A 12,691-nucleotide genomic window follows, 5' to 3' on the forward strand; every position below is an offset into this window, starting at 1 on the left:
TCCCCACCGCAGTCTTTTAATGCCATCTAATCATAACGTGCGCAGTCTGCGCCATACTTAAGCCCAAATCACACCCAAGATTCGCAACGAGATGAGCAGCAACTCGACGGCTTGTAACGACGTGCAACATCTAATTCACACTGCTGTAACCTCCTTTCTGTAACGGTCTCGTGTCATTGCGAATCTTTAAACAGACGATCTGATGGGTTTTAGAAGATTAAATACAACCCGAAACTAAAAAACAGACCAGGCCTCTACTGGAGACCGGCCTTTAACCCAAACCTGTAGCCACGCCAGGCTTTTAAAAGAGACAGGCGTCTCTTAGGGACTCGGCGATTATTTGAAGTTTTACGGTAATCAAAAAGATGTAGCCTTATAGCCTATGATCTCTGTGTAGACCAGACAATTTTGTTCCATGTGCCCTTTTTTTAAATTTGAGCCCCTGCCCCTTCAAAGGTCTCTGCACGCCCCTGATGACAGACTATATATGTTTGCTGGCGAACTGAAAGCAAATTTGAACCATAACAGATTTTCGATGTTACTTTTGTCTGCTGTGATTGCAGTGCTGATGTTTTATCTTGAGCATGTAATTTTGTCAGTTTTATCATTGAGCATGTCTTGTCACTACCACCATTGCACACACTTAGGCTAGTGACAAATGGTCAGAAAGGGCTTTAGTTTTTTAGATACCCCTACCGGAGGTAGAACTAAACCCAACAATGTTTTTCCTCATCTCCAAGGTCTCCCAGATATGAAATGGATTGTTGGCTAAAAATATTTTACTGCTAAGATTGTTAAATTAACAGATATTGTTATACACCCCAAAACCAAAAAAGGACTAAAATATAGCCTGTCCGTATTGGAGTTAAGGCATATAAATTGGTGCAGATCAATCACACAAGCTTTGAGAGCTTTGAAACTTGGCATGTTTATAGTCAGGAAGTTGCTTTACCTACAGTACTAGAAAAGACTGGATGTGGATATCTTGATGTATGGAATGAATCGAGACATGTAAACATACACCTAAAATAAGCGGACATGCAAAAAATGAATATCTATGCAGAATGTTTTCATTTACGTTGTAGCTGCTTTAACAGGGATTATCATAGAAACACATATGATGGCTTGTTGGAAAGGTGGGGTTGTTCTGAATCCAACAATACCAAATATGTAAATATAGTATGACGAATCAGGGTGTTCTGTCTAGGGTTGCAAAATTCCGGGAATTTTCAAAGTTGGAAACTTTCCATGGGAATTAACGGGAATATACGGAAATTAATGGGAATTAATTAATGGGAATACATTTTTAAAATGGCAAGTTAGTCTATAACAGGGAACTTAAATGTAGTGGAGAAAACCCCATCTTGCAGCATATTATTAGTTAAAACAACCTGATTTAATGCAATTTCAGCCAAATTTCTACCCTGCATATAAATCAATCCCATGCACACAGCAATCAGCATAGGCTACTAGACAGAAAGGAAACCTATGGTGCGTTCATGTGCATCGGGAAAACACATTCCTAGTAAAAATGTCATCTCATGTGGGAATAATGGTGTGAAACTGGGGGAAGTTTGCAAACAGAGTTGCCCAGTTATGGGCTTGTTGTCACTTTTGTCCTCATTCAAATGGGTGTACGTCCTTTTGCATAAACTGTAATGGGACGATTAATCTGTCTGATTAAGCTTGACAACTTATATATAACTTACATAATCTATAAGGTTTGGTTGGGGTGGGATGTTGTGTCATTATATTTTAATTTGTTTTACCATTTTCTGGGATTCTAACTGAACAAACTGATAGTCAGTCAATGTTCCAACCAATTGGATTTTGTTGTTGAGTGGCATGGTGTATCTTGAGCAGTTCAGTGGTTCCTGTGTTGCTATCTTACGCTAGTAAACCATAGGCAGAGAATGGGATTCCCGCTAGCATGGTAGCTAGCTTTGTATGCTAAGCTAAGTGAAAATACGAACAAACAAATCCTATTGCTTATTACGAAACAAAATGTTAATGCCTGTATATGAAACAGTAGGAATTACCAAAAAAATCACAGTTAATTCCCTTAAATTTCCATTAATTCCCATAATTTCCTTTAATTCCATGAAAGTTTCCAATTTGGAATATTTCCAAAATTCCCCAGCTTAACTTCCCATGGGAAGTTAAGAAAATGTTTCGCCCCTTTGCAACCCTAGTTCTGTCACTCAATGTATGAGGTGTCCAAAATACAGGCAAAACACAGTCTCAAGTCCAAATCACATTATCAGTGGTGAGAAGAATGTTGACAAATTCATTGTTACTGCAATGTAAGTGCTGCTCTATATTTACATTTAATAATGATACATTTCATATGTCCCAGTATTAAACAATTAATATGAAACACCAAAAAAGCAGACCAATGTCTATAACAAAGCCTTTATTAAGCTCACTGAAGACATTGATAAAACAGTATTGTCCAAAGATATAAAAGTGAGGACTCAATTCTTTGACTGATAGCTATGAAAACATACTAAAGACCATTGCTGAGCAAGAAGGTGTGTCTATAGTTCAACACAAATATAGATCCTGGAAACTAAAGGAAAAGCTGATGCAGCATTACAAAGACAGGCTTGCATTTGTTCCACGTCCAAGACAGTCAGATCTGATCTGCTCAGATAGTATGACCATATTGTGCACTGAGGGAAGCTGCTAAACTCACAGAAATAACAGTAGACTGAGACTACACTTCCACAGATAAGTCATTTCTGAAATCCACACAGGGCTGCAGACATATTGAGGAAAAGCATGGATCAGGTAGAGCATGACCAGTGAGTAATATGTCAGCAGTGACTGTCTATTATGTTTCCAATGCAGCAAGTATTTACCCAACATCCTGACTTTGACATTATGACTTTGTGAACTGTTGTGTTGATTAACATGCCCACAGAAATTACCAAGCCATGTGATGATGACCCAGCTTCAAAGGAGAATCTGTGTGTTATCGCAATTTGTCATGATCTCATTGAACAGAGCCGTCACATCCATACGCCAATCACACTGGGACTTCCCATCCACTTATCATAAGTGTAACAAGATGTATGTTGTCTCCTTCTAAGATCTCCCTGCCACAGAGCCTACTAAGGATAGACTGAGGCTGATTTTATCAAAAATACAAATTTTAGTTTATTATACAAAAAGAATGCAAGTTTAAAATATTGAGGACCAGTCAATTACAACATATCCAGAGACATGACCCAAGGAGGCCAGTAGCCAGTGCCACACTGTAGAACAATACACCACACCCTTTATAAGAAAGGCAAGCACAGCAACTGGGAAATACTGCACCATGCATAAGAAAGGCAAGACACAGCAACTGGTAATTGCACACTCTATAAGAAAGGTATACACAGCAACCAATAGCCACCACACATTTCTATAAGAAAGGCAAACACAGCAACTAGTGAGAATATGGAGCTCAGTCAGGGCTTGGCCTATCCTGGGTTCTGTAAGGAGTGCTGAATACAGCTAGTCTCCCAATGCACAATTAAACAAAAGAAAATAATAAAAGAAAAGAAAACAATCAAATGTTCCTTGGAGGTGTGACTTTACTATGCTAAGTAATACTGGGGGGAAAGCGGCAATTATCTGCCCGCTGGTTGTCTGTAGCAGCAATGTAACCCCGAGCTGATCACGGCCCCCTCAAGACCCAAGGCGAGAGTAGACAAGTGTTGTAACACGGTTTTACCCGCTTGCCACAGCCGATAATGTTACACAGTTTAACCCGCTTGCAGCAGCCGTCCTGTTAGTTGGCTATTTAGTTTATTCGCTTCTGAGGTATCAAGACCTCCGCGGTTAGTTGAACAAACTTTCCTGCGAACTCAGCTCGACACAGTAATTGTACACGCTGTTTGGACAAAAGACTGGCGACTCACATACAGGTGGTTCCACTTGCTACCTTGCACTACTCTGATTAACAGAATCAAATCAGCTTCTTCCCTTACCTACTCCAGTCCCTGAAGGGCTAAAGTCTAAATCGGCTCCCTCTATAGGGCTGGAGTAAGTAACGCGTTCCCCCCCTGCTACACCCTGTTACATTCACCCCAGCATTGAAACTTGCCGTCCCGGCAAGGACTTCCCTCTCCAATCTCCCAACAATCTATAGTAGCTAGCTAGGGGCAATGGGGGCTATGATCTGCTTTCAGCAGCATTAGCTTGGCCAGGGATGGTTCTTGGCAGATGGAATGGGTTACTGTGGTGGCCTCTAGTTGTCCTTATTGAACGTCTAAGTGTGGGGTCGTGGCTGGAGGGGTCTGGGTCAGCATCCGCCTGCTCTAAGCTGGTATTAGGGCTTATGTGGTCCCCTGTCTCCTCTGACACACTCGGTGATGGATCAGGGGTCTTGCTTCCTGTGCTTCCGACTTCCGACTGGTGGTGGACTTCAGACGGGATTACAGAGTCAGGTTGGTTGGTAGCTTGTTGTGGCCACCGGTGCTGACTGGTTGAGGATTCCAGTAGGATTACCTCACAGTCCTCCTCACTCTCGTCTTCACCTTCATCTACGGGCCCTTTCCGAGTAACCCCCTCTTGCCCTGTGTGTGGCGGGCGCCTGTTTTTGTGGTCCAATGTTCCCGGGGCATTGAGGTCTGGCCGAGCATTTGTTGGTATAACTCTTAGTTCTGTTCTATGGATGTTCTTTTCAGGCCCACTTCCCTCCACCGGGCGGATCCGATAGACCCTCCCATCCGGGTCCAGCGCTTCCTCTACCCTGTAGACTGTTGCATCCCGGAAGTCCTGGATCTTGTGACGTCCCAGGGGGTGGTTTCGTTTGTGGGCAATGGGGGACTCGTTCCAGGAGGGACTTGCAAATTTCGGCGTTCCGCGGCGTGAGTTAGTTGGTCTCGGGCATGTGCATACATAACTTTAAGGCTCTCTTGGTGGCGACGCATCCAATCATGGGCATTCCTTCTGTCTTCTATCCCTGCGGCTTCATTCCGGTGTCTCCCTCCGCTTTTAGTTGACTTTAACTTCAGGTGATTGTTTTGCACCTGGGACAGGACAAGTTCCAAGCGCTTCAAATACTGGTCAAACGAGCTTGAAAAGAAAATTATACCGCCGATTTTAAGTCAGGCATATCTGCGGGCAGCTACTTGGAACACAGCGCGAGGTTTTAAAAGAGACGGTCTATTTAGAACTAAGAAACTGTTTGGTTTCAAGAAGGAGCAAGACTGTCTACAGGTAAGGCATCAATTTTTACATTCCAGTGTCCCAAAGTCGTATATTTTCTCTTATGATTTCTCTTATGGTTGTAATCTGTGATGTTGCTTCATTTACCAAAAGTGTGATGGGAATGCGCCGGCAAGCCCCCTCAATGCTGGACCCCGTTTCTCGAAAGCATTGTTGCTAACCAGTTAGCAACTTAGTAGGTTGCCTATGGGAAATTGCAATGCAACCAAGTAAGTTGCTAACTTAGTTAGCAACGACACTGTCGAGAAACACACCCCTGGTGACCAGCGTGATGTTTCGATCTAAACTATAGTAACGGACAATCTAAGTGAAAATTTAACAAAAAGAGGACGCAAATCTAACATGTGAACGCTTTATAACACTGTCATCCCATGTCCATTCGTTTTCAACTGCATCGGAGTTGAAGAAGAAATGAAAGTTGCTTAGCTGCTGTGGCTACGAAAGTCGCTTGGGAATGCGCCGACTATGCGAGCCCCCGCCCTCAACGCTGGTGACTGCTATGTTACGATCTAAACTTAAGTAACGGACAATCTAAGTGAAATGTTAACAAAAAGAGGACGCACAAATAACAAGTGAACGTTTTAAAACATTGTCATCCCGTGTCAATTTGTTTTCGCGATGTATACATGTTTGATTTGATTGCGAATTTGAGAAGTATCAAACGGATGTTCTCTAGTTCCTATTTCCGGTTTCCTGCACAGCATGCTGGGAGATGGAGTTTTATATTGTTGAAACCTAGGTCTGTGGTAAGGCCTGGAAGTTCCACAGTGAAACTGTATTGTTACTAGTGTGTTTGCAGTGTAATTGTATTGTTACTAGTGTGTTTGCAGCACTAATATATTTTTATTTCATATTTATTTTTATGTTTATTATATATTGAATATTTAAGACTTAGAGTTGTATAGTTATTTATTTTATATGTAATTCATATGTTGATTTTTTAATGTTCAATTTTCAATAAATCGTGTGAAGTGTTGTGCCTCCTCTTACTAGTATGATTTTTAGCATGCCAATTAAGGATAATACGATAGCATATCGGCCCAAAAAGGTCAGGTCATATCGGCCATCGGCTGACTCCGACCGCTAAAAATCGGTATCGGCATCGGCTTTAGAAAAACCCAAATTGGTCGGTTTCTAGACACCACTGTCCTTGATCTATATTTCTTGTGTTGACACACCTTCATGCTCAGCAATGGTCTTTAGTATGTTCTCAGCTATCAGTCAAAGAGTTGAGAGTCCTTACTTTCCTACCTTTGGACAATACTGTTTTATCAATGTCTTCAGAGAGCTTAATAAAGGCTTTGTTATAGACATTGGTTTGCTTTTTTATTCTTTTCTATGGCTTCTGCTATATTTCATTTAGAGATGTAGTGTGCAAGGCATTTTATGGTATTTGGTATCATGCAAAGAGATCTGAATCCTGAATCCTGATCCTGAATTTCCCCTCGGGGATCAATAAAGTATCTATCTATCTGGGCATGAAAGAATTTGAAGATGTACATCTTCATCAAGCCTTTCAGAAGCTGCCCGAAGGACCTTGTCTCTGGTACTTGCGACTGTTCCAGTTGAAATTGCTGTCAGAGGTTCTGATTTAGAGCTGGCCTTCCCACAAATGAAACAATCTCTCTGTATTGGAAATGATGTTATATCAGCCCTACTCAGCCTTCTTGGTGCAGATGTGCTCTCACTCTCAACATTTGCAACTTGTTGCTGCTCACTGATTTTTGTCTTACTGCAGTAGTTCGCTATACACGATACATGATATGAAACTTTGATTTTGGAGGAAATATCATCTGTATATAGAGCCAGAGTTTTATGGACATCACCATCTCTCTCTCTGCTGAGCAAGGGTAAGTATGTGTTGGAGGCCTTCTACTGTGGCGTTTTGGACATACATAGGGATCTTTTTTCTTGCCCTTTTCAAAATGTTTCCCACAAACTTTGGATCCAAATTGTAGAGAATGTCTGTAAGACATTCTCTACAATTCAAGAGACTAGTGAAAAGGAAAAATTTCAGAATTTTCATTGAAATGCAAATCAAGTTGAATTATATATGCAACATTAGTCAGAGGGCTAAATACTTAGCTAGGAAAAGTAGTTTCTACAACTAACTGTTTAGCTACTTAGAGGTGAAGTAAGCAGTGTAGGCTCTAATGTCCACTGCTGGTCTGGACGGACAAAAGCTAACAATATTATTTTCCATTATTCTGTAATGACTTGACCAAAACAAAATTCAAATTAATGTAAATATTTGCTTGTTTTTAGGACAAATTTGCTTAACGCACTGGCAGACAAATTTGCTTGTTTTCAAGATGAGATGTCTTAAAATAAGTCCATTTTTTTTTATTAAGTCAAATGATTTCACAAGAAAGCGCTAGGTAAGTCACTTTATACTGAAAACAATACCAACTAGTTTTTTTTATCTTGATATAAGATTAATAACACTTGGTTAGATTTTGTTAGATAAGCAGTTTTTGCAGTGTATCTATCTCAAGTATACCACTATAGAAATCCTTGCATGTTTGTGTGATCAACCTTCTCTGCAAGGCAAGGGTGAAGTCCCTGTTTTAAATGCATGTTGTCTGTTGCAGTCAAATATGTACTGTATGTTCAACGTACATCAGTACATAATGACTTGATTTGTAGTGCAGATATGGTGTACGGTATCTCTGTTTTGTTTCTCAATGAGGACAGTTCTCATGAACATCACAGGTAAATGCCCCTTAGAATAAACAAGTGATGTCAGAGTTTGCCCACAACTGGTTACCTGAGGTGAACTGTCCCGTGTGTCACATGGCAAAAGCATGAGTTTGTGTCACACACTGTCATGCACGTTGTTTTTGTCATACATTTAAATGCCTACAACAACAGAACACTATAACCGGCTTAAGATACAGTTTTTCTCAGTCGCTTTGGTGCTTTTCTCACATCACTATTAACCAGTGGTGGAATGTAACGAAGTACAAATACTTCGTTACTGTAGGCCTACTTAAGTAAATTTTCCACGTATTTGTACTTTACTTAAGTAAAATTTATAGTGCATACTTTTGACTTTTACTTCGTTACATTTTACAGCAATTATCTGTACTTTTACTCCGCTACATTTCTACAACACCATCGTTCCTTTTTACGATACATTTTATGATCAGTTTTTTTTTCTCTCTGACAAACACGTTTGTTTTACCGGGGGGTTGCTACCAAAGATTCTGGAGCGCTACGTGCATTCTTAGAAACATAAGCTTCTAGTCTAGACCAGGCAAAGCGTGAGCTTGTAGCCATCTGCATTCGGGCTATATTCACCAGACCCATGGCTACACTGTACATGCAACTGTGTTCTGTGCCTTTCTCTGTCTGTTATCTGCAGCGTTAGGGCCTCCTCTCCGATGAGATTGCTATCCGCGTATCAGCGAAGTTACAGGCTATGCCCATGCTTCTGTCACACGTCTGATAATTTGCGGCACAAATGAATGGTAGACTATTAATGAACCGGTGGCCGGAAAAAACGTAACATTTTCCAGATTAGGAAATATTCCTTAATTGTGTGTGATTAAATAAAGATGCATAGCCTACAATTGGGGGGTAGTAACGTGAGCGCTCATTCAATGTCTATGCGTCTGCGCAAGTGAAACTGAACGTAATCATAAAGACACCTTTCTCAGCAACTTTTCTGTTCAATCAGCATAATTGGCATTACGATCCACCCGACGTTTCCCTTGTCTACCCCGTTAAACTTCAGGCTCTCGTGTTTTGCTGAATGATATTACTCAGCAGATCACCCTAGTAGATAACCAGAATTACAGTCTCTAGAATTGTAGGTCAGAATGTAAACTGGGCCACAGATGGTAAGCACAATTGCATTAACTTAAAACTATCTAGTCGAGTATAACCTAAAACTAGCTTAATTAAAATGCCACAGCCCATACTGATTTTTCCTTTTAGAATATAGATATTAAGAGAATAAATCATTAGGCAAATACTTTTACTTTTAATACTTAAAGTACATTTAAAAGCAGGTACTTTTTACTTTTACTTAAGTAGGGTTGTCATTGTGGTACTTTTACTTTTACTAAAGTAAATATTTCTCTGTGTATTTGTACTTTTACTTAAGTACTGAGGTTCAGTACTTCCTCCACCACTGCTATTAACATTTGCACAGCAGTTAGTGCATTTCTCAAAACAATTAGTGCAAACTGCAAAACCTAGTGGATAACCTGCAAAAGCTCGTCACTTGCTCAAAATTGATAGTCCATTCCTCAAAAGCAAGTATTTATGTCAATGAAACTGCCAGTGTCATCAAAATGAGAAGTCTTGACACCATCGTTTATGAACAAGGATACAAGGAAGTTTATTGTCACATGCATATAATTACTGGAAGTAAGAAATGCAGTGAAATTATGTCTGGTGTCAGCCTATTTGTGCATTTAGGGGGTAGAAGAGGGGTTTAGTAGATTACAGTTTTTCTCAGTCGCTTTGGTGCTTTTTTCAGATCAGAATGAAAATTCTCATAACTATTAGTTCAACCTCCACAACATTTAGTCATTTGTGCACATCGTAGTAGCAATTTCTCCTTCCTCTGAACAAATTGCAAATGCTTTTGAACATGTATCAGTTGCTTTCATACAATTCTCTGCTGTTTTTTAACATTATCATTTGCTTATGTCATGTCAGTCAAAATTAACTATACTTACGGATGCTGAATAGTCATTCCTAATAAAACGAATAGTCTTCATTTCATTGCTTGAGTCATTACATACAAAATTGTTGAACTAGTTATCAAATTCTGTCACAATGCTGTAGAATTGCACAGAGCGTACAGTAAAAATGTACGTATTCAGTGTCTTGTACTCACTTACTCCCCTTATGAGTAACTTTACTGTAGTTTTCAAATGCCTGTACAAGTACTGTATAGTGCTGTCTTGAGCATGTTCAGGTACTGCTTTCAACACATCAACACTATTGCAGCTGCTGTAAATGGATGATACTGAATCTTGTGGCAAGTGGTATGAAGCGCTGGCCTCTGTCTCTGCTCTGGCTCACTGCTGTGTACTGGACTAACAGGTCTAAAAGTATTGACCAGATTGGATTGGATTACTCAGCATGCATTACTGAGGAGACAGCAAAAGGTGTATACAATGAAGTAGTTTGCAGCCTCACTTTTAAAAATAGGTTTTCTTTTAAAAAAAAACGGCAAGATTTAAAATTGGGTATAAAGTTTGATGTATTGTAAACTTTTATTATAATTTATCTAGAATTCACAATTGTATATGCATGCATTTCATTATGTATGTATGTATGTATGTATGTATGTATGTATGTATGTATGTATGTATGTATGTATGTATGTATGTATGTATGTATGTATGTATGTATGTATGTATGTATGTATGTATGTACTGTACGCATGTATGTATAGGTTATGGTTACGGTTATGGGATTTGGCAGATGCTTTTGTCCAAAGTGAGTGGAGAGTAACTAGGAAAGGAGTTACATGTGTCCTCTTTGGCTGATTGAAGACCAGTCGGTCATCGATTATGACGCCCAAGTAACGTGCCAATCTAGTTGGGGTCAGAGAGGATGAGTCAAACTGGAAGTTAATCTGTTGGGGAATAGCTGTTTTAGCTGGAAACACCAAAAGCTCAGTTTTTGAGAGATTAAGCTGAAGGTGCTGGTCTTTCATCCAGACTAAAATATCCTTTAACCTAAAATTTGGCCTAACCATGCAAATAAAATCACTTTAAATAAATAAATGCATGGATTCCAGTTGCTGATACTGGAAGCAACTGAATCCATGCATTTCCACTGAATTATTTTTGGAATCTGATCCCTTATCATACCTGTTCAGACTTTCATCGTCGCCGACTTTATCGCGGACTAAATTCAAGATGGCGTCGAACGGTAAAATTCCTTAAAGGAACACGCCACCCAATGTCAGTAGTAATATATGTTCTGACCTTAACTTTCACGAGTTGAGTCATACCTCTCCCGTGTCGGTACGTGCACTCAAACGTTCTGGTGTGCGGCGCGGCATCTTGCACATTTGGCAAAGCACAATCAATTCTGAATGATGTATACAGGTTTTGAGGAACATATACTGCCATCCAGGCAATGTCTTTTCCAGGGACTACCTTGAATATTTCAGGAAAACAATGCCAAAGTGAATTCTGTACATATTTAAATAGTATTTCTGGAAGAGTCCAGGTGCTAAGATGTGCTGTCTGCAGTCCAGATTTGTCAAATTAGGTGCATAATGGAATGGAAAGCATGACTAAGAATACCCCATACTGTTGAGCAACTGAAATCCTATATTGGAGATTAATGGGACAACATTTCATTATCAAAACTGTAGCAACTGGTCTCTTCAGTTCATAAACATTTACAGAATTTAGTTAAATGAAGGTGATGCAGCACAGTGGTAAACATGCTCCCGTCCCAACTTTTTTTTAAACATGTTGCTGGCACCTAATTAAAAATTAACATATATTTTCCATGAAATAGTCCAAATTTTCAACATTTGATATGTTGTCTATGTCCTTTTTGCTGTTAAATATGGGTTTACAAGACTTGTATAGTATCACATTCTGTTTTTATTTACATTTACATTTTACACAACGTCATTTACTATTTACATTTTACACAACGTCCCAACTTTTTCTGTTTTTGGGGTTGTATGTATGTATGTATGTATTTGTATATGTATGTATGTATGTATGTATGTATGTATATGATGTGGTTAGAAACTGGCATATTCTGACTCCACTTGATTATTTTTTTAAGAGATTTGTGAAATTTCCATGAAAGCAAATTTATGGAAGACATTTCCATAAAAAAGCACATACAGTATAGCATGGCCTGCTAAAGCAACTGTAGAGCCTCTTTATCACACAGTCGCTGCATTCCTCAAACAGCGATTGTGAAAGACGTGACACGCCTCTGCCAGATGCTTGGGGGCTTAACCCCTTTGGAGGTTCTAAGAATTTCAGCATCAATCAAATCAAACGGAGCTCACCTGGACCTGTGTCAAAGAACATAGAAGGTTGTCTTGTCATAGCACCAATACCACAGTCTCACTGAATGCCTGATTTTCTTTCTTTTTCTTAAAAAAAAAAAAAAAAAAAAAAAGACCAGGAACCAGAAGAGATGAGGTTGTTAGGAGTATGCGAGTCAGTGGTGATATGAACTTATTTTATTTCAGGTAATGTGTGTTGACAGAGCATTCATGCTGGAGAGCACTGAGGAAAAGGCTAATTAACTGTGAAAGAGATCAAATCAAAATCAAAACACACAAGAGGTAAATAAATACATAGATACTGTCAAGAGTATAGACATGTGTGAGGGTTAAATCCAAAGTGTAGATGCTGTATGTTATTACACGCTTATCTTAAAGCACTGTATCCGGCTGTTGCTCATACCTGTGTTCAAGGATTGTAGAAGAAGCAGGCGGGTAGGGAGAGGGCACACAGTCAGGTAAGCA

The sequence above is a fragment of the Alosa alosa genome, chromosome 22 (genome assembly GCF_017589495.1).
Source record: "Alosa alosa isolate M-15738 ecotype Scorff River chromosome 22, AALO_Geno_1.1, whole genome shotgun sequence".
Lineage (NCBI taxonomy): Eukaryota > Metazoa > Chordata > Actinopteri > Clupeiformes > Clupeidae > Alosa > Alosa alosa.